This window comes from Arachis ipaensis, chromosome B1 (assembly GCF_059453495.1).
Source record: "Arachis ipaensis isolate K30076 ecotype BB chromosome B1, ASM5945349v1, whole genome shotgun sequence".
NCBI lineage: Eukaryota > Viridiplantae > Streptophyta > Magnoliopsida > Fabales > Fabaceae > Arachis > Arachis ipaensis.
Window position 1 is genome coordinate 60,862,763 of NC_142436.1, and position 19,133 is coordinate 60,881,895.

The window sequence follows — 19,133 nt, forward strand, 5'->3', positions numbered from 1 at the left end:
TTGCAATTCTTGTTTGCCTTCCAAGGACTGTTTCAGAGTTTCAGCTGCTGGATTGCTTTCCTCCAAACACAGATGGCTACTATCATCCTTAGGCTTTTCAGGTTCTGGTTCAGGCTCAGATGCAGGTTTGAAAACATTGAAAATGAGCTGTTCATCATGTATTCTCAAGATTAGCTCTCCTTGTTCTACATCTATGAGCGCTCTAGCAGTGGCTAGAAATGGCCTTCCCAGAATGATAGGGTGTAGGTAGCTTTCCTCCATGTCCAAAATGACAAAGTCTGTGGGGAAGAAATAATTTCCCACTTTCACCAGCACATTCTCAACTACCCCTTCAGCTTGCTTCTGAGTTTTGTCAGCCAGTTGTATGATTACATCAGTGGATCTCACCTCATTTAGTTGTAGCCTCTTCATAAGAGTCAGAGGCATCACATTTATGCTAGCTCCTAGATCACAGAATCCTTTGTCAATTTTTGTTTCCCCTATGATGCAGGGGATATGAAAACTTCCTGGGTCTGTTTTCTTAGAGACTATGTCCTTCTTGATGAGGGCACTGCATTCTTTGTTCATTATTACAGTTTGTCCTCCCTTCAAAACTCTTTTCTTTCTCAGCAATTCCTTTAAATACTTGATATGTGTAGGCATCTGCTGGAGAATCTCAAGGAAGGGAATATTGATATGGAGAGACTTAAATGTTTCTAAAAACCTTGAATAGGTTTTCCCTTTTTCACCTCCTCCTAACCTCTGAGGAAATGGTGCTTTTGGTTGGTATGTTTCCAGCATGCCTTTTTGCAGTTCCTAGGCTTGTTCAGTTTCACTTTCCTGCTTAGCTTCTTCCACACCTTCCTTCAAGATTTCTGGCTCCTGTTCTGAGGGTCTGATTCCTTCTTCTTCTGAAACTTCCTTCAATATGGTGATGGCCTTGCATTCTTCCCATCTCACTCCCTTTTGTTCCCCTTTAGGATTCTTTTCTGTGTCACTAGGGAACACTGCAGTTGACTTGGGGGCCTGTTGAGATAGCTCTCCTACTTGAGACTCCATCCTCTTGAGTTTTTCACCATGGTTCCTTAAGGTAGTTCTCACATCATCCCTAAAGCTTTTCAACTCACTTATGTCCTGACCCATGTTTGCCAGCATTCCTTCTATCCTATTTAATTGATCTTGAAATTGTTGGTTCGGATTAGGTTGGGTAGGTTGATTATTTTGGCCATGATATGATGGTTGGGAGTAAGTGTTTTGTGTGGCTTGGTATGATCTTTGGTTGGAGTTTTGGTATGTGGAATTGTTATGTTGGTTGTGGTTGTAAGGTTTGTGGTTTTGTGGTTGGGTTTGTTGGTTCCCCCACCCAAAGTTTGGGTGGTTTTTCCATCCTGGGTTGTAAGTGTTGGAATGTGGATCATATGATTGCCTTTGTTGGTTTCCCACATAGTTGGCTTCTTCCCAATCACCTCCTTCAGTGCTTACTTCCTCTTGATCTTGTGTGTGTATTGCAGCCACTTGCTTTGTTTCTAATTTCCTGGTGAGCTCTGCTAGTTGCTTGGCAAACACCTTGTTTTGGGCTAAAATTGTATCAACATGGTTCAGCTCCATGACTCCCTTAGTGTTGTGTCTCTCTGAAGCATAGTAGTACTCGTTCTCAGCCACTGTCTCAATCACTTCTATGGCTTCTTCAACAGTCTTTTTCCTGTTCAATGAACCTCCTGATGAATGGTCTACAGCCTTCCTTGATTCATAAGAAAGTCCATCATAGAAAATATGCAATTGCACCCAGTCATGGAACATGTCTGGTGGGCATTTCCTTGTCAAATCCTTGAATCTCTCCCATGCCTCGTAGAGAGTTTTACCATCTTGTTGTCTAAAAGTCTGAACCTCAGATCGAAGCCTATTGACCTTTTGTGGGGGGTAAAAACGTGCCAGAAACTTGCTTTCCACCTCATCCCAGGTTGTTAGGCTCCCCCTTGGGAATGATTCCAGCCACTTAGCTGCCTTGTCCCTAAGTGAAAATGGGAACAAGAGCAGTTTATAGGTATCTTCCTGGACTCCATTGGACTTCACAGTGTCGCAAATTCTCAGGAATTTTGTGAGATGTTGGTTTGGATCTTCATTAGCACTCCCACCAAATGAACAATGATCCTCCACAAGTGATATTAGCTGTGGTTTGAGTTCAAAATTGTTGGCCTGAATGGGTGGTTTCTGAATGCTGCTACCACAATTCCCAGAGGTTGGGTTTATGTATGAACCAAGAACCCTCCTCTCAGGAATGGCATTGTTTCCATCAGCTCTCTCATGGTTGTGAACTTCTCTATCCATGTTGAGATCTAAAGCTTCCTCAAAATTGTCCTCAGATTCTCCTTCAGATTCTTCTTCTCCCAGTACTCTCTTCCCTCTTGCTTCCCTTCTAAGTCTATGAAGGGTCCTCTCTGGTTTGGTATATGGAGGAGTTGATGTCTCTCCTCTCCTACCTGTCATACAAGAACACAGCACAGGCAACAAACAAGTGAAATACTCTTGGTTAATGGAAGAGTATGGTTAGAGCAGTTGAGGAATTAATTCAAACAGTTAGTGAGTCAGTGAGTTAGTTGCTTGAATTTAAAGGCATAAAGAAAGAAAGCATGTAACAGAGTGCAGAAATTAAAATTCAACAAGTAACTTGAACTGAATTAATCAAAACAAAAAAAAATGCTCAATCTAGTTAACTTCCAATTTGAGAATTGTCAATCGAAAACCAATCCCCGGCAACGGTGCCATAAACTTGATGCGCATAAACTTGTTATGCTACGATTTAGGAAATTGCACGATCGGCAAAATTCCTTCCGGCAAGTGCACCGGTTATCGTCAAGTAAAAACTCACAATAGAGTGAGGTCGAATCCCACAAGGATTGGTTGAGTGAGCAATTCGGATTAGAAGTATGTTCTAGTTGAGCGGAATCAAGATTTAGATGAGAATTGCGGAATGTAAAATTGCATGAATTAAAGAGCGAGAAGCTAAATTGCTGAAATTAAAAGGGATGGGGGTGATTGCATGAATTTAATTGCAGAATGTAAAGAGAAAGTGGTAAATCAGAAATGGGAAGTTCATTGGGTGTTAGGAGATATTGAGATCTCCGAATCAAAACAACTTTTATCCCTTCCTCAACCAATGCATTCATTGAATTTTGCTTGGCAATCTTATATGATTGGATCCCAATCCCTTGGCTCACCAATTCTCTCTAAAAACAAACAAATTCCCAATCCCTTGGTTTAAATGTTCATAAGAAGAGATGATGCTCGATCACTGATTATACCACACAGTTTCATGAACCACAATTTGGTAGGATTACATGTCACAATATCCATCCAAACCCCAATCCAATTCACTGTGAGAAAGCTTCTCTAGCATGAATCCTTCATTCCTTTCCCAAGGTTCCGAAGGATTCCAATTATGGGTAGTTTCTTTCCCAAGACAACTACCCAATGGAATTAGATCGAGAAGCTTTCTAACAAAATTCAAGAGAAAAGATTGAAGAAGAAGATAAAACTATTATTGATTCATTGAATTACAATAGAGCTCCCTAACCCAATGAAAGGGGTTTAGTGAGTCATAGCTCTGAATTCAAAACTAAAAGAAAATGATCCAAAATTCTCCGTGTCTCCCGATGATCCTCACTAACTTAAATTCTATCCTATTTATACACTTTCTAAATTGAGCTTCTGTTGTGTTTCTTGGGCTTTGAGGCCTTTCCCTGATTTCCTTTTGCTTTGGGTTTATGGTCCATAATCCTGATGAGGCTGTGATCCAATTCTGTAACATTCATTGAGCAAACTTAGTGATAAACAAGTAATGACACAAGACTCAACAAATTGAAGCTCCAGACTCATCAATCCTTCAGGCCCAATCCCATAAACCATGATATTCAATTGGGTTTCATACCATAATACGTTTAAGTTAATGTTTGTGCTCAAATGCTAACTTAAACTTCAATATATTTGGCCCAGAAACCTCTTTCAAAAAGTGGCGTTTAAGTTGAAGTTTAAGTTTCAGTTTAAGGTTAAACTGAAACTTAAACGTGGAAATGGAAGAAAGCAACCCAGGAGTGTGAAATGTCGAACACGTTTAAGCTTCAGTTTAAGGTTGAACTGAAGCTTAAACGTGGAAATGAAGAAAGCAACCCTGGAGGAGCAATTGGGTCGAACACGTTTAAGCTTCAGTTTAAGGTTAAACTGAAGCTTAAACGTGGAAATGAAGAAAGCAACCCTGGAGGAGGAAAATAGTCGAACACGTTTAAGCTTCAGTTTAAGGTTAAACTGAAGCTTAAACGTGGAAATGAAGAAAGCAACCCTGGAGGGGAGAAATAGTCGAACACGTTTAAGCTCCAATTTAAGGTTAAACTGGAGCTTAAACGTGGAAATGCTCCTGGTGCCTTTCTTACTTCTGGCATTTAACCTCCAGTTTAAGGTTAAACTGGAGGTTAAACGTGGAAATGCTTCTTTGGTGAGAATTTGTGTCGAACACGTTTAAGCTCCAGTTTAAGGTTAAACTGGAGCTTAAACGTGGAAATGCTCCCTTGGTGAAATTCTCATTCTGGCGTTTAACTTCCGGTTTAAGGTTAAACTGGAGGTTAAACGCCAGTTCCAGCATTTCTTAGCCTTCATGATTCTGGCGTTTAAGCTCCAGTTTAGGCTTAAACTGGAACTTAAACGCCATTTCCAGCATTATATGGCTTGGTAGTTTAAGTTCCAGTTTAAGCTTAAACTGGAACTTAAACTCCACATGTGATATTCAAGCTTCCTTTATTGATTTTATTGCTTCCTTGCCTAGCCTCTTCTTCCCTGAAATCATCCAAACAATTGCATCAAAGTCTTGCAAAATTTCATGAGAAATCTTCCATTCATAGCATTCAAGTAATATAACTAAAAACTCATGGAATTTGCATTAAAATCATACTGTTTGGATGATTCATTGCTTTGTTATTCATTTAACCATTCTTGGTTACTTTAAGCTCAAGAAAATGCATAAAACCACTAAAACTAACAGAAAAATGCTAGTGAAACTAGCCTAAGATGCCTTGGCATCATGATGCATGAGAGATATGCATGTTTAGATATATGATTAACGATTGGTTGAGGTTGAATTGTGGGTGAAACCATGTTAAGAGTGAGGATGGTAATGATTGTATGTATTGATGGTTGATTGGAAGTGGTATTATTGGAAATTGGAATGATAAAAGATATATGACATGGTATTGTATTTAAAGTAGCATTATTTGGTTGAGATTGGTGAAATGATAGATTGGTGGGTTATGATTTTGATAAAAATGTTAATGTATGAGTTGAGGAGGCTTGAGGTTGATTTTTGGTATGTCTTGGTTGATTTTAAAAAGGGTAGGAATTGGTTTGTTTTGAAAATGGCACTTTGTGGTTTTGTATGAAAATGTGGTTTTTGGGCATATTTTGATGGAGCATAACTTGGACTCTGGATCCCCGATTTATGCCAAACTTATTTAGAAATAAAATTGGATTCGGGATGTTTATGCCGTTTGAAGAACGGGTGAAAAATGATTTGAAACGGAGAAGTTATGCCCGTCGGAAGATTGGGGTTTGAAACTGTGAATTCTGCAGCTTTCTGACTTAGTAAAATTTTTGGCAGAACGCATTCCCACGCGTATGCGTGGCCGACACGCACGCGTCGTTTTCAAATATTCTCTACCCACGCGTGCAAATGGCCGACGCGTACGTGTCGATGATCAAATTCAATTGGCCTAGCCAAATTCCAGAGAGTTGTGCAAGAACTGTGCTGGTTTTGTGCGTGGGGCACAAAACGCACCCACGCGAATGCGTGGCTAACGCGTAGGCGTCAGTTGGCCTTTCTCCCATCCACGCATGTGCGTGGGGGACGCGTACGTGTCACTGTATTTTGTTGCTTTCCATGCGTGCGCGTGGGCGACGCGCACGCGTGACCCTGTTTTCATTCCAAAGTTGATTTTTGAGTTTTCAAAGCCAAATTTCAGACTTCTAAGCCTCTGATCTCAGCCCTTATTTCTTAAATTTGATGATATGCCTAGCAATGGGAAGGTCTAGCAAATGTGGTAACTTATGGATGAAGAAAGGGGAGAATTAATGATGAATGATGATCAAGGATCATTGTATGAGATACAGAGGATGAATGTGGAAGTGCTTTGATATGCCATGAGCCGAAAGGCTGTAATTGTTAATGAATTGGCTGATTATGGATTGTATTATGAGTTGAATGGCTGAGATATTGCCGAGTTACGGCTGAGCTACTATTGAATTATGGCTGAGTATGATTGCATATATGCATATTGAATGAAATGTGAATGTTGCACTTCCACTATCTGAGATACGAGTTTCCCTGGGAGAAAGCAATGGCTAGCCACCATGTGCTCCAGGTGGAGACTTGATACTATGTCGACCCTATGTTGTTAGTGTGGCCGGACACTGTGAAAGTTCTGGATGAGCTCGCCCCCGTGAATATATACCAGTGAGGGTGTTGGATATGAATTATGATTTATGATTGAGAATAACTCGAGTTGGGAATGCACGACAGAGGGACAGTCCAATGGTTAGCTACCAGGACTTGTCGGGTTGGCTTTATAACCGACAGATAAGATTCATCAGCCATTGGGACAGGAATACATCATATGCATATTATGTGAATTGTTTGGAATTGCCTAATTGACTGCATATTACTTGCTAATTGTCTAAATGTCGTATTTGTTCCTATTTGTATATCTCCTTGTCTGATATAATTGTGTTTGCCATATTATACTACTGCTGGTGGTTGGGAGGTCTGAAGGATTTGGAAAGGGAAGTATTAGTTAGACTGAAGATCTTTAGTTAGTTGCCATTTATGGTTTAGTCTATTTATAAGCTTTGATTTATCTGCTGGAAGTTCTAGGATTGCCTTCGGCTTTCTCAGGACATTACATGTTAGATATGTGGGTAGTGTTACCATACTGAGAACCTTCGGTTCTCATCCATGCGGATTTTGAGGTTTTCAGATGCAGGACATGAAGCTCCTCACTGAGGCATGCTGGAGACTTCTGGATTAGCGAAGATTCTTGGGTCTCGGCACTTTATTTTGGTTTATGTAGATAGTTACTATCTCTACTAAATAAATGTATATATATACTGTTTTGACTACTCTTAGAGGTTATTTTGGAGAACAGGTTTTGTTAGCTTGTCCTTGGGGTTTCCCTTGGATTTCTTACTTTATGTTTATATAAATATGTATACTTTTATGCTCAGATCGGTTATCTTCGCAAACCAGGTCTTGAGTCTTAATATTCGTATCTTTGGCACTCTTTGTTTATGGTTTCTCCTTAGCCAATCCTTTGTCGATTTTGTTACGTTATCGATCGGAGTGTTGCGCTTTGCTGTTTAACGATTTTGTTTTATCCCTTTTATTCAAAGGCTCCTAGTTATAAACATTTTTCACACTACTATATGTACTAAATTTTATTTTTAGAGGTCGTAATACCTCGCCACCTCTGTCTTATGACTTAAGCATAAGGCTATGTGTGGTAGGGTGTTACAATCTTCTTATCATTGAATTCACAACTACTGAGTAACGTTATCTTTTTTTTTTACTTTTATGCACTTAAACAATGAAACAACTTTTAATTTCTATCTGCCTCACTAAGATTTACAAAATAACCACTATTTTATCCAAGCTGACAATCCTCGTGGGATCGACCCTGACTCACCTCAGGTATTATTTGGATGACCCAGTGCACTCGCTGGTTCAATTGTACGGAGTGTGGAAATCCGTGCACAAAGTTTTTAGCACCGTTGTCGGGGATTGTTCGAGTTTAAACAAACTAACGGATTATTTTGTTGCTTAAATTAAGTATTGTTTTTAATTTTATTTGAATCTTTTGTTTCCTTTTTCAAAAAAAAAATATAAAATTTTTTTCAAAACCATTTCTTTTATTTATTAATCTTTATCTTTGTTTGAATTTTTTGTTCTTGTTCCTGTTAAAGTTCAAACCTTCTTGAGTCTTTTTTCCAAAAATTTTCAAAAATAGTGTATTTTGTTTGAGTCTTGTGTCAAATCTTAAGTTTGGTGTCTTTGTGTTCTTCTTGGTCTTCAAGTTGTTCTTGTTTTTCTTCTTGTTTTGATCTTTAAAATTTTAAGTTTAGTGTCATTTACTTGTTTTTCTCTTTCTTCATTAAATAAAAAATATCTTTTCTATCTTTTTACTTTAATTTTTGAAAATCTCAACAAAAATTTCAAATTTTAATTTCAAAATCAGTATCTTATCTTATCTTAGTTTTAAAATTTTAAATTCAAATCTTTTCAAAAAAATCATATCTTTTTCAAATGACTATCTTATCTTTTTATCTTTCTTTAAAATTCAAAAATCTTATCTTATCTTATTTCAGATTCAAATTTTAAAATTCAATTTCAAAATTTTAAATTTTAAATTTCAGATTTCAAGTTTCAAAATCGAATCTTTTTCAAAAATCAAATTTAAAATCTTATCTCTTTCAAATCTTTTCAAATTCTTATCTTATCTTTTTAAATTTCAAATTTTAAAATCAAATCTTTTTCAAATCTTTTCAATTTCTATCTTATCTTTTCTAATTTTAAAATCAAATCTTTTCTAATCTTCTATCTTATCTTAATTTCAAATCTTTCTTAATTAGTTACTTGTTTTCTCTTTCTTCTTTTTCAAAACTTCCTAACTAATTCTTCTCTCTTCTAATTTTTGAAAATATCTTCTCTACTTCTCTCTCTTCTTTTTCAAAATTCATCATTTAATTTTCAAATCTTTTTAGTTAATTAGCTTTAATTTTTGGATTTAATTAATAAATAAAATAAAAACAAAAATATCTTCTCTTTTTACTTCTAATTTTCGAATTCTCTTCCTTATTATTCAAATTATTCTTCTCTATCTTCATTCTTCTTTCTTTTCCATATCTCACTGGAAGTCCTCTATATTCAAGCATAGAAGTTTCCTTTCTTTCTTTGCTTTCTTTTCTTATTTATGAGCAAGAACAGGGATAAAGAACCTCTCTTAAATGCTGATTCTGAACCTGAGAGGACTCTAAGGAGGCATTTGCAACAAGTTAAAGCACAACACTCCAGAAAAAACCTCACAGATATTTTCGAACAAGAAGCTGAAAGATGGCAGCCGAGCCTCATAATGACGGAGATGCAAGAAAGGTTCTTGGTGACTACACCATACCAACTTCTGATTTCTATGGAAGAAGTATCTCTGTACCTGCCATTAGAGCAAACAACTTTTAGCTTAAGCCTCGATTTGTCTCTCTAATGCAACAGAATTGCAAGTTTTATGGACTTCCACTGGAAGATCCACATCAGTTTCTATCTGAATTCTTGCAATTCTGTGACACTATTAAGACCAAGGAGTGGATCCTGAGGTCTACAGACTTATGCTCTTTCCCTTTGCGGTTAGAGACAGAGCTAGGATATGATTGGATTTTCAACCTAAAGAAAGCCTAGACTCTTGGGAAAAAGTGGTTAATTCTTTCTTGGCCAAGTTCTTTCCACCTCAGAAGATGAGCAAAATCAGAGTGGAAGTTCAAACCTTTGGACAAAAGAAGGTGAATCCCTCTTTGAAGCTTGGAAAAGATACAAGAAACTGATTAGAAGATGTCTTTCTGACATGCTCTCAGAATGGTCTATCTTAGGCATCTTCTATGATGGTCTCTCTGAGATGTCCAAAATATCATTGGACAATTCAGTAGGAGGATCACTCCACTTGAACAAAACACCTGCAGAAGCAAGAGAACTCATTGAGATGGTTGCAAACAACTAATTCATGTACACTTCTGAGAGAAACCCGGTGAATAATGGGGTACCTCAGAAGAAATGAGTTCTTGAAGTAGACACTTTGAATGCCATATTGGCTCAGAACAAGATCTTGACCCAACAGGTCAATATGATCTCTCATCATTTGACTGGAATACAAGCTGCAACTGGCAACACTCAAGAAGCTTCCTCTGAAGGAGAAGCTTATGATCCTGAACAACCCATGATGGAGTAGGTGAACTACATGGGAGAACCCTATAGAAACACCTACAACCCTTCATGGAAGAATCATCCTATCCTTTCATGGAAGGATCAACAGAAGCCTCAGCAAGGCTTCAATAATAATCAAGGTAGAAGAAACCAGAACAGGTTCAACAACAGACCACCATTCCTATTTTCTCAGGAACATATGGAGACTCCTAGGCAGAGCCTTTCTGACTTACTATAGTCTCCAACCTCTCTAAGACCACTCATAGTTTCATAACTGAAATAAGGTCCTCCATCAGAAATTTAGAGGTACAAGTTGGTCAACTGAGTAAGAGAATCCCTGAGACTCCTCCTAACACTCTTTCTAATAACATTGAAGTAAACCCAAGAGAAGAGTGCAAGGCCATCACTACTGAAGTTGAGGCCAAATCTGAAGGGAGCAATCTGGCGTTGAACGCCAATGATGAGATCCCTAATGGGCGTTCAACGCCCAATGCTACACCCTTAATGGCGTTGAACGCCATGAAGGAGGTCCCTCCTGGGCGTTCAATGCCCAAACTGGCACTAGAGCTGGTGTTCAACGCAACTAAGGAGGACCTTATTGGGCGTTCAATGCCCAAAATGGCAAAGAAGCTGGCGTTGAATGCCAGTGAAGATGCCCCCACTAGGCGTTCAACGCCAAAAAGGCCACAAGAGGTGGAGTTGAACGCTAGTGAAGGTATTTCTACTGAGTATTTAACAACCAATAATAAAGTCCCTATCCAAGAATTAAAGAAAGCCAAGGCTCATGTAGGGACCATAGAGGTCCCCTTGCATGCACTCTTACAATGCATGAGTCCTGATGAATACTCATCCTCTGATGAGGATGAGGAAACTAGGGAAGAGCAAGTTGCTCGGTACCTAGGAGCTCTCAAGAAGCTAAATGCCAAGTTATTTGGAGTAAAGACATTGAAGGAAGAACCTCCAGTGCTTACCAAAGAACTCAATGCTTTGGTTCAGCAGAGGCTACCCCAAAAGCTTTCAGATCCCAGATGCTTCCTAATTCCTTGCACCATAGGCACCATGACCTTTGAGAAGGCTCTGTGTGACCTAGGATCAAGTATAAACCTCATGCCACTCTCTGTGATGGAGAAGTTGGGAATCTTTGAGGTACAAGCTGTAAATATCTCACTGGAGATGGTAGACAAGTCAATGAATAAAGTATATGGCTTAGTAGAGGATGTCTTGGTGAAGGTTGAAGACCTTTACATCCCTGCAAACTTCATAATCTTAGATACCGGGGAAGATGAGGATGAATCCATCATCCTTGGAAGACTTTTCCTAGCCACTGCCAATGCTATCATTGATGTAGCAAAGGGATAACTGCTTTTACAACTAGGGAAGAAGCACATCTTGTTCAAGATGCCTCACCCTAACTCTCCCTCTAAGAAAAGAGAGATAATTATGCAACACTTAGTGTTCCAACCATCTCTTTCAGTGCAGAGCTTTACTAAGCCACCAGACACCAATTCTAAGTTTGGTGTTGGGCAGCCATCAACAAGCACTGAGACCAAAGGTACTAAGAAGAAAGTACTTAAAGGCTGGAGGGATAAAAAGATCCCCACTGAAGGCCTCTCACCTGGCATGAGAATTGTCTTCATCAAGAAACCAAACATACCACATACAGTGAGTCGTGTGTTATCTCTAGAGCATGTGGAGCTCATTCATGAGAATACAAAAAGAAAGTTCACTGTAAGGGGCGAAATTCTGAGCCCATATCAATCTCTGCAAGGAGCTAACTGTCAAGCTAGTGATGTTAAAGGAGCGCTTATTAGGAGGCAACCCAACCATAGTTATTATATATGTTTTTCTTTGAATTTATTTTTCTTCATATTTTCTTTAGGTTCATGATCATGTGCATTAGTCAGAACAGAGACAGAAATGTTCAGAAACGGAAACAGAATACTTTGGAATATATGTCTTGCTGGCATTGAACGCCAGACAAGAAGGCAAGAGAGGGCGTTCAACGCCCACAAAAGGTAACATTACTGGCATTGAACGCCAGCCCTAGAGTAGAGGCTGGGCACTCAACGCCCAACAGAGACAGAAGACCTGGCGTTGAACACCAGGAAAGAGGTCCCTCCTAGGCGTTCAACACCCTGAGTGGAGCAGCTAGCTGGGCGTTCAACACCCAACAGAGACAGAAGACCTGCCATTGAATGCCAGGAAGGAGGTCTCTCCTGGGCGTTCAACGCCCTGAGTGGAGCAGCAAGCTGGCGTTCAATGCCAGCTATGGAGTATGAGCTGGGCGTTCAACGCCCATAAGGAGGGCAGGGAATTTGAATTCCCTAGCCTCTTAGGACCATTAGGTCCCACAGCATCTTCACCTATCCCACCTTTTTTCTCTTCTTTTCATACTTCCCCACACACTCTTCTCTATAAACCCTCAACCAATTACATCCATATCTCTTTCCTAAAACCATCATAACTCCCACTAACCCCCACCCACCACAGTTCAAATTTCCCACCCATATTCCCCCCCATTCATTTGAAACCCTAACCATACCCTCCCTATAAATACCCCCCTCATTCCACTTATCCCACATACTACTCATACACATTTAGCCCTCACTTCTCCTTCTATTTTCTTCTTCTTCTACTCCATTATTCTCTTTTGTTTATTTTTGCTCGAGGATGAGCAAAGTTTTGAGTTTGGTGTTGGAAAAGCCTTGCTTTTTACTTTCCATTCCCACTTATGGCACCCAAGGTCAGAGAACCCTCTAGAAAGAGGAAAGGAAAGGCCGTAGCCGCTACCTCCGAATCTTGGGAGATGGAGAGATTCATCACCAAAGCCTACCAAGACCACTTCTATGAAGTAGTGAAAAAGAAAAAGGTGATCCCTGAGGTCCCTTTTAAGCTTAAGAAGAATGGGTATCTGGAGATCCGACATGAAATCTAGAGAAGAGGTTAGAATCTTAATGGTGCAAGAGTTCTATGCTAATGAATGGGTCACAAAAAACCATAACATTAGTGTGAACCCTCATCCTAAAAATTGGAGCACCATGGTTCGAGGGAGAATCTTAGATTTTAGCCCGAAAAGTGTGAGGTGGGCGTTCAACTTGCCTTTGATGCAAGGAGACCCACATTCCTACACTAGAAGAGTCAATTTTGATTAAAAGTTGGATCAAGTGCTCTCAGACATCTGTGTGGAAGGAGCACAGTGGAAAAGGGATTTCCAAGGCAAGCCTATCCAACTAAGAAGGCCTGACCTTAAGCCCACAGCTAGAGGAATTGTCATAGAAGGTGACATTCCAATTGAGGAAGACAAGCCCATCACTAAAAGAAGGATGGAGCATACTAGAGAGCTGGCACATGAACCATAACATGAGCATGTAGAGCCGCCTCAACATGAGATCCCTGACATGCCTCAAGGGATGTATTTTCCTCCTCAAAGCTATTGGGATCGATGGCATACTTATGTGGGAGAATTAAGCTCTAATATGAATCAGCTGAGGATGGAGCATCAAGAGCATTCCACCATTCTGAATAAAATTAGAGAAGATCAAAGAGCTATGAGGGAAGAACAACAGAGACAAGGGCGTGACATTGAAGACATCAAGTGCTTTATTGGATTTTCTAGAGGAAGTGGTAGTCGCTGTCACTAAGGTGGTCCCGTTCCATCACCCCTTGCTTTTATTTTATTTTTCTATTTTCCATTATGTTTTGTTGTCTGTTCTCGTGTTCCTATTGCATGATCATTTCTGTTTATGTCTTAAAGTTATAAAATGTTCCATATATCTCTCACCTTGCTTAAAAAAATTTTTATTTGAAAAAGAAAATTAAGATGCATGAATTTCAAGTTTATCTTAAGAATAGTTCAATTATCTTAATATGGTGGCATTATTTTTGTTTTCTGAATGTATGAATAAACAGTGCATAATTGAAATTGGAGTTTAAGAATGTTGGCACTTGAAAGAATGATGAAAAAGGAGAAGTATTATTGGTGATCTGAAAAATCAAAAGAAATTGATTCTTGAAGCAAGAAAAAGCAGCAAAAAGCAAGATGCAATAAAAAGAAAAAAATTTGCATGCCAAAAAAAAAGCAAGATGAAAAAAATGTGAAAAATAAAAAGCAGAAAAAGCCAATAGCTCTTAAAACCAAAAGGCAAGAGCAAAAAGCCAATAACCCTTTAAACCAAAAGGCAAGGGTAAAAGGATCCAAGGTTTTGAGCATCAATGGTTAGGAGGGCCTAAAAGAAACAAAAAAATCTTGGCCTAAACGGCTCAACCAAGCTGTCCCTAAATATATACTTGTGGTGTGAAGGTGTCAAGTAAAAAGCATGAGACTGAGCAGTTAAAGTCGTGATCCAAAATAAAAAGAGTGTTCTTAAGAACTCTGGACACCTCTTTATGGGGATTCTAGCAAAGCTGAATCACAATCCGAAAGGGTTCACCCAGTTAAGTGTCTATGGCATTTATGTATCCGGTGGTAATACTGGAAAACAAAGTGCTTAGGGTCACGACCAAGACTCTAAAGAAGCTGTGTTCAAGAATAAAAAAGAACGAAAATAGGAGAGTCAATAATATCATCTGGATTCTAAGTTCCTAAGGATGCCAATACTTCTTAGTTTTAATGGATAGTGAGATGCCAAAACTATTCAGAAGCAAAAAGCTACTAAGTCCCGCTCATCTAATTGAAACTGAGCTTCATTGAGAACTCAGAGATTTATTGTATCTTACTCTTGTTTTTATCCTACTTTGTTTTTAGTTGCTTGGGGATAAGCAACAGTTTAAGTTTGGTGTTCTGATGAGCGGATATTTTATATGTTTTTTGGCATTGTTTTCATATAGTTTTTAGTATGTTTCATTTAAGTTTTATTAAGTCTTCATAGGTTTTAGTGTTAAATTCACCCAGTTATGTGTCTGTAGCATTTATGTATCTGGTGGTAATATTGGAAAACAAAGTGCTTGGAGCCACGACCAAGACTCTAAAAGCTGTGTTCAATAATAAAAAAGAACTAAACTAGGAGAGTCAATAATATCATCAGGATTCTAAGTTCCCAAAGAAGCCAACACTTCTGAGCTTCAATGGATAGTGAGATTGATGAGCGGATATTTTATACGCTTTTGGCAACATTTTGATATAGTTTTAAGTGCGTTTTATTTAGTTTTTGTTAAGTTTTTATAGGTTTTAATGTTAAATTCACATTTTTAGATTCTACTATGAGTTTTTGTGTTTTTGTACAATTTTAGGTGTTTTCTGGCTGAAATTGAGGAGTTGGAGCAGAAGTCTAATTCAGAGACAGAGAAAGCACTACAGATGCTGTCCGGATCTGACCTCCTTGCATTCGGAAGAGCTTTTATCGAGTTACAGAAGTTCAAATGGAGAGTTCTTAATGGCTATGAAAAGCTGACTTCTAGAAATTTCTAGCAATGTATAATAGTTTATACTTTGCTTTAGATTAGAAGGCCCAAAAGTGGCGTCCAACGCCAGCTACCTGCCCCATTCCAGGCATCTAGCGCCCAAAGAGCAGAGCCCAGCATCCAAACACCCAGAGAGGACCCCCTAGCTGGCGTTCCATGCCCAGATACCTCAAAGCACGTGGATCTCATCAAAGCTCAGTCCAAACACTCACCAAGTGGGTCCCAAAAGTGGATTTTAGCACCAAATAGACTGTTTTACCATTACTAGTCATTTGTTTAGTATTTAAGGGATTAGAATCATGTTATTCAATAATTTTTACCATAATTCAGCATATATTTGTGTATTACTTTGTTTTTCACATCAGTATGAGTTTCTAAACCTCTTAGGTTGAGGGGAGGAGCCCTGCTGAGTCCTATGAATTAATAAAAGTATTACTGTTTCTCTTTGATCCGTGTTTGATTAATTCTAAGATGTATATTCATTCTTCATCAATATGGATGCGTTAAACTAGCACAAGGTTATCACATTCTACATGGTTTAGAGTGCGTCTTTCATTGGACAATGATGAACCACCAGCTTGAATATACGTCTCTCAGATAGCTAATCCACGACTTCGTTGGGGACTTCTTGAGACATCAGTTCAGCAGATTTCCTGGGAGATTAGGGTCTCCGTGGTAGAGGCTAGAATCCAAGGTGCAACATTCTCTGATCCGGAAGATCCCACCTTGTTTGTGGCATTTTGAGTAGGATCATTAAGGAGAATAAACTGTACGAGTTTCACCCTCAATCAGAATGGATCCGCACTAAACCTGGGGTTCAGATCTGGAGGAGTATTGGTAGCTGCTCAAACCATTGTCAATCACATATAGCCTGCCATAGAAGAGATCACTCACAAGCAAGGAAGATAGTAATACCAGAGTTAATTCAGAAAAGGCTAAGCAACTCTAATCCTTAATTATAACCCTTTTACCGATTCCATTCAAAAATTCACAATCAAACGGCATTCAAACATAATCAACCTTCTGATCTGCCTGACTAAGACCTGCAAGATAACCATAACTTACTTCAAGCCAACAATCCTCGTGGGATCGATGGTGCACGAAATTGTGATCTCAGGCAACAGCACCAGAAACTCTGTACGCACGTCTTAATAAATCGTTTTTCATTCACAACTTCGATACAACTAACCAGCAAGTGCACTGGGTCGTCCAAGTAATAAACCTTACGTGAGTAAGGGTCGATCCCATGGAGATTGTCGACTTGAAGCAAGCTATGGTCACCTTGTAAATCTCAGTCAAGCGGATATCAAATAGTTATGGAGTTTTCGAATATTAATAATAAATAGAAAATAAGGATAGAAATACTTATGTAATTCATTGGTTAGAATTTCAGATAAGCGTATAGAGATGCATTCGTTCCTCTGAACCTCTGCTTTCCTGCTGTCTTCATCCAATCAATCTTACTCTTTTCCATGGCTGGCTATAAGTAAGGACATCATCGTTGTCAATGGCTACTTTTTATCCTCTCTGAAAAATGGTCCGATGCGCTGTCACTGCATGGCTAATCGTCTGGAGGCATCACCCTTGTCAATGGCTGCATCCCATCCTCTTGTGAAAATGGTCCAAATGCTCTGTCACAGCACGGCTAATCATCTGAGGTTCTCGATCATACTGGAATAGGATTCACCCTCCTTTTGCGTCTGTCACTACGCCCAGCACTCGCGAGTTTGAAGTTCGTCACAGTCATTCAATCCCAGAGTCCTACTCGGAATACCACAGACAAGGTTTAGACTTTCCGGACTCTCATGAATGCCGCCATCAATCTAGCTTATACCACGAAGATTCTGATTAAGAGATCCAAGAGATACTCATTCAATCTAAGGTGGAACGAAAGTGGTTGTCAGGCACGCGTTCGTGGGGGAATGATGATGATTGTCACGTTCATCACATTCAGGTTGAAGTGCGAATGAATATCTTAGAAGCGGAATAAGTTGAATTGAATAGAAAAACAATAGTACTTTGCATTAATCTTTGAGGAACAGCAGAGCTCCACACCTTAATCTATGGAGTACAGAAACTCCACCGTTGAAAAATACATAAGTGAACATAGGGTAAGCATGGCCGAGTGGCCAGCCTCCCATGGAGGTCTAGAGATCTCAAAATGATCAAAAGATGTCTAATACAATAGTAAAAAGTCCTATTTATAATAAACTAGTTACTAGGGTTTACAGAAGTAAGTAATTGATGCATAAATCCACTTCCGGGGCCCACTTGGTGTGTGCTTGGGCTGAGCTTGAATGTTACACTTGTAGAGGTCAATCTTGGAGTTGAACGCCAGTTTGTAACGTATTTCTGGCGTTCAACTCTGGCTTGTGACGTGTTTCTGGCGTTTAACTCCAGATAGCAGCGTAGAACTGGCGTTCAACGCCCTTTTACGTCATCTAAAACTTGGCCAAAGTATGGACTATTATGTATTTCTGGAAAGCCCTGGATGTCTACTTTCCAAAGCAATTGGAAGCGCGTCATTTTGAGTTCTGTAGCTCCAGAAAATCCACTTTGAGTGCAGGGAGGTCAGAACCCAACAGCATCAGCAGTCCTTCTTCAACCTCTGAATCTGATTTTTGCTCAAGTCCCTCAATTTCATCCAGAAAATACCTGAAATCACAGAAAAATACACAAACTCATAGTAAAGTCCAGAAATGTGAATTTAACATAAAAACTAATGAAAACATCCCTAAAAGTAACCAGATTCTACTAAAAACATACTAAAAACAATGCCAAAAAGCGTATAAATTATCCGCTCATCACAACACCAAACTTAAATTGTTGCTTGTCCCCAAGCAACTGAAAATCAAATAGGATAAAAAGAAGAGAATATACTATAAATTCCAAACTATCAATGAAACATTGCTCCAATCAGATGAGCGGGACTTGTAGCTTTTTGCCTCTTGAATAGTTTTGGCATCTCACTTTATCCATTGAAGTTCAGAATGATTGGCATCTATAGGAACTCAGAGTTCAGATAGTGTTATTGATTCTCCTAGTTCAGTATGATGATTCTTGAACACAGCTATTTTATGAGTCTTGGCCGTGGCCCTAAGCACTTTATTTTCCAATATTACCACCGGATACATAAATGCCACAGAGGTGTCCAGGGTTCTTAAGCACACTCTTCTTTTGCTTTGGACCTTGACTTTAACCGCTCAGTCTCAAGTTTTCACTTGACACCTTCACGCCACAAGCACATGGTTAGGGACAGCTTGGTTTAGCCGCTTAGGCCAGGATTTTATTCCTTTAGGCCCTCCTATCTACTGATGCTCAAAGCCTTGGGATCCTTTTTATTTACCCTTGCCTTTTGGTTTTAAGGGTTATTGGCTTTTTGCTCTTGCCTCTTGGTTTTAAGAGCTTTTGGATTTTTCTGCTTGCTTTTTCTTTTTATTTTTTTTTCTTCTTTCTATTGTTTTGCTATTTTTTTTTCTGCAAGCTTTGTTCTTTGCTGTTTTTTCTTGCTTCAAGAATCATTTTTATGATTTTTCAGATTATCAAATAACATGTCTCCTTATCATCATTCTTTCAAGAGCAAACATATTTAACATTCTTAAACAACAACTTCAAAAGACATATGCAGTGTTCAAGCATTCATTCAGAAAACAAAAAGCATTATCACCACATCAATATAATTAAACTAAGTTCAAGAATAAATTCGAAACTCATGTACTTCTTGTTCTTTTGAATTAAAACAGTTTTCATT

At 38.9% G+C, this 19,133-nt stretch overlaps 1 non-coding gene across 1 annotated transcript; it reads left to right on the forward strand.

The window, feature by feature from the left end:
- The first annotated feature begins 1,777 nt into the window (after positions 1-1,777).
- Positions 1,778-1,881, forward strand: LOC148576761 (small nucleolar RNA R71). Its single transcript, XR_015904592.1, has one exon. It is a non-coding gene; the product is annotated as a small nucleolar RNA R71 (small nucleolar RNA).
- The last annotated feature ends 17,252 nt before the right edge of the window (positions 1,882-19,133 follow it).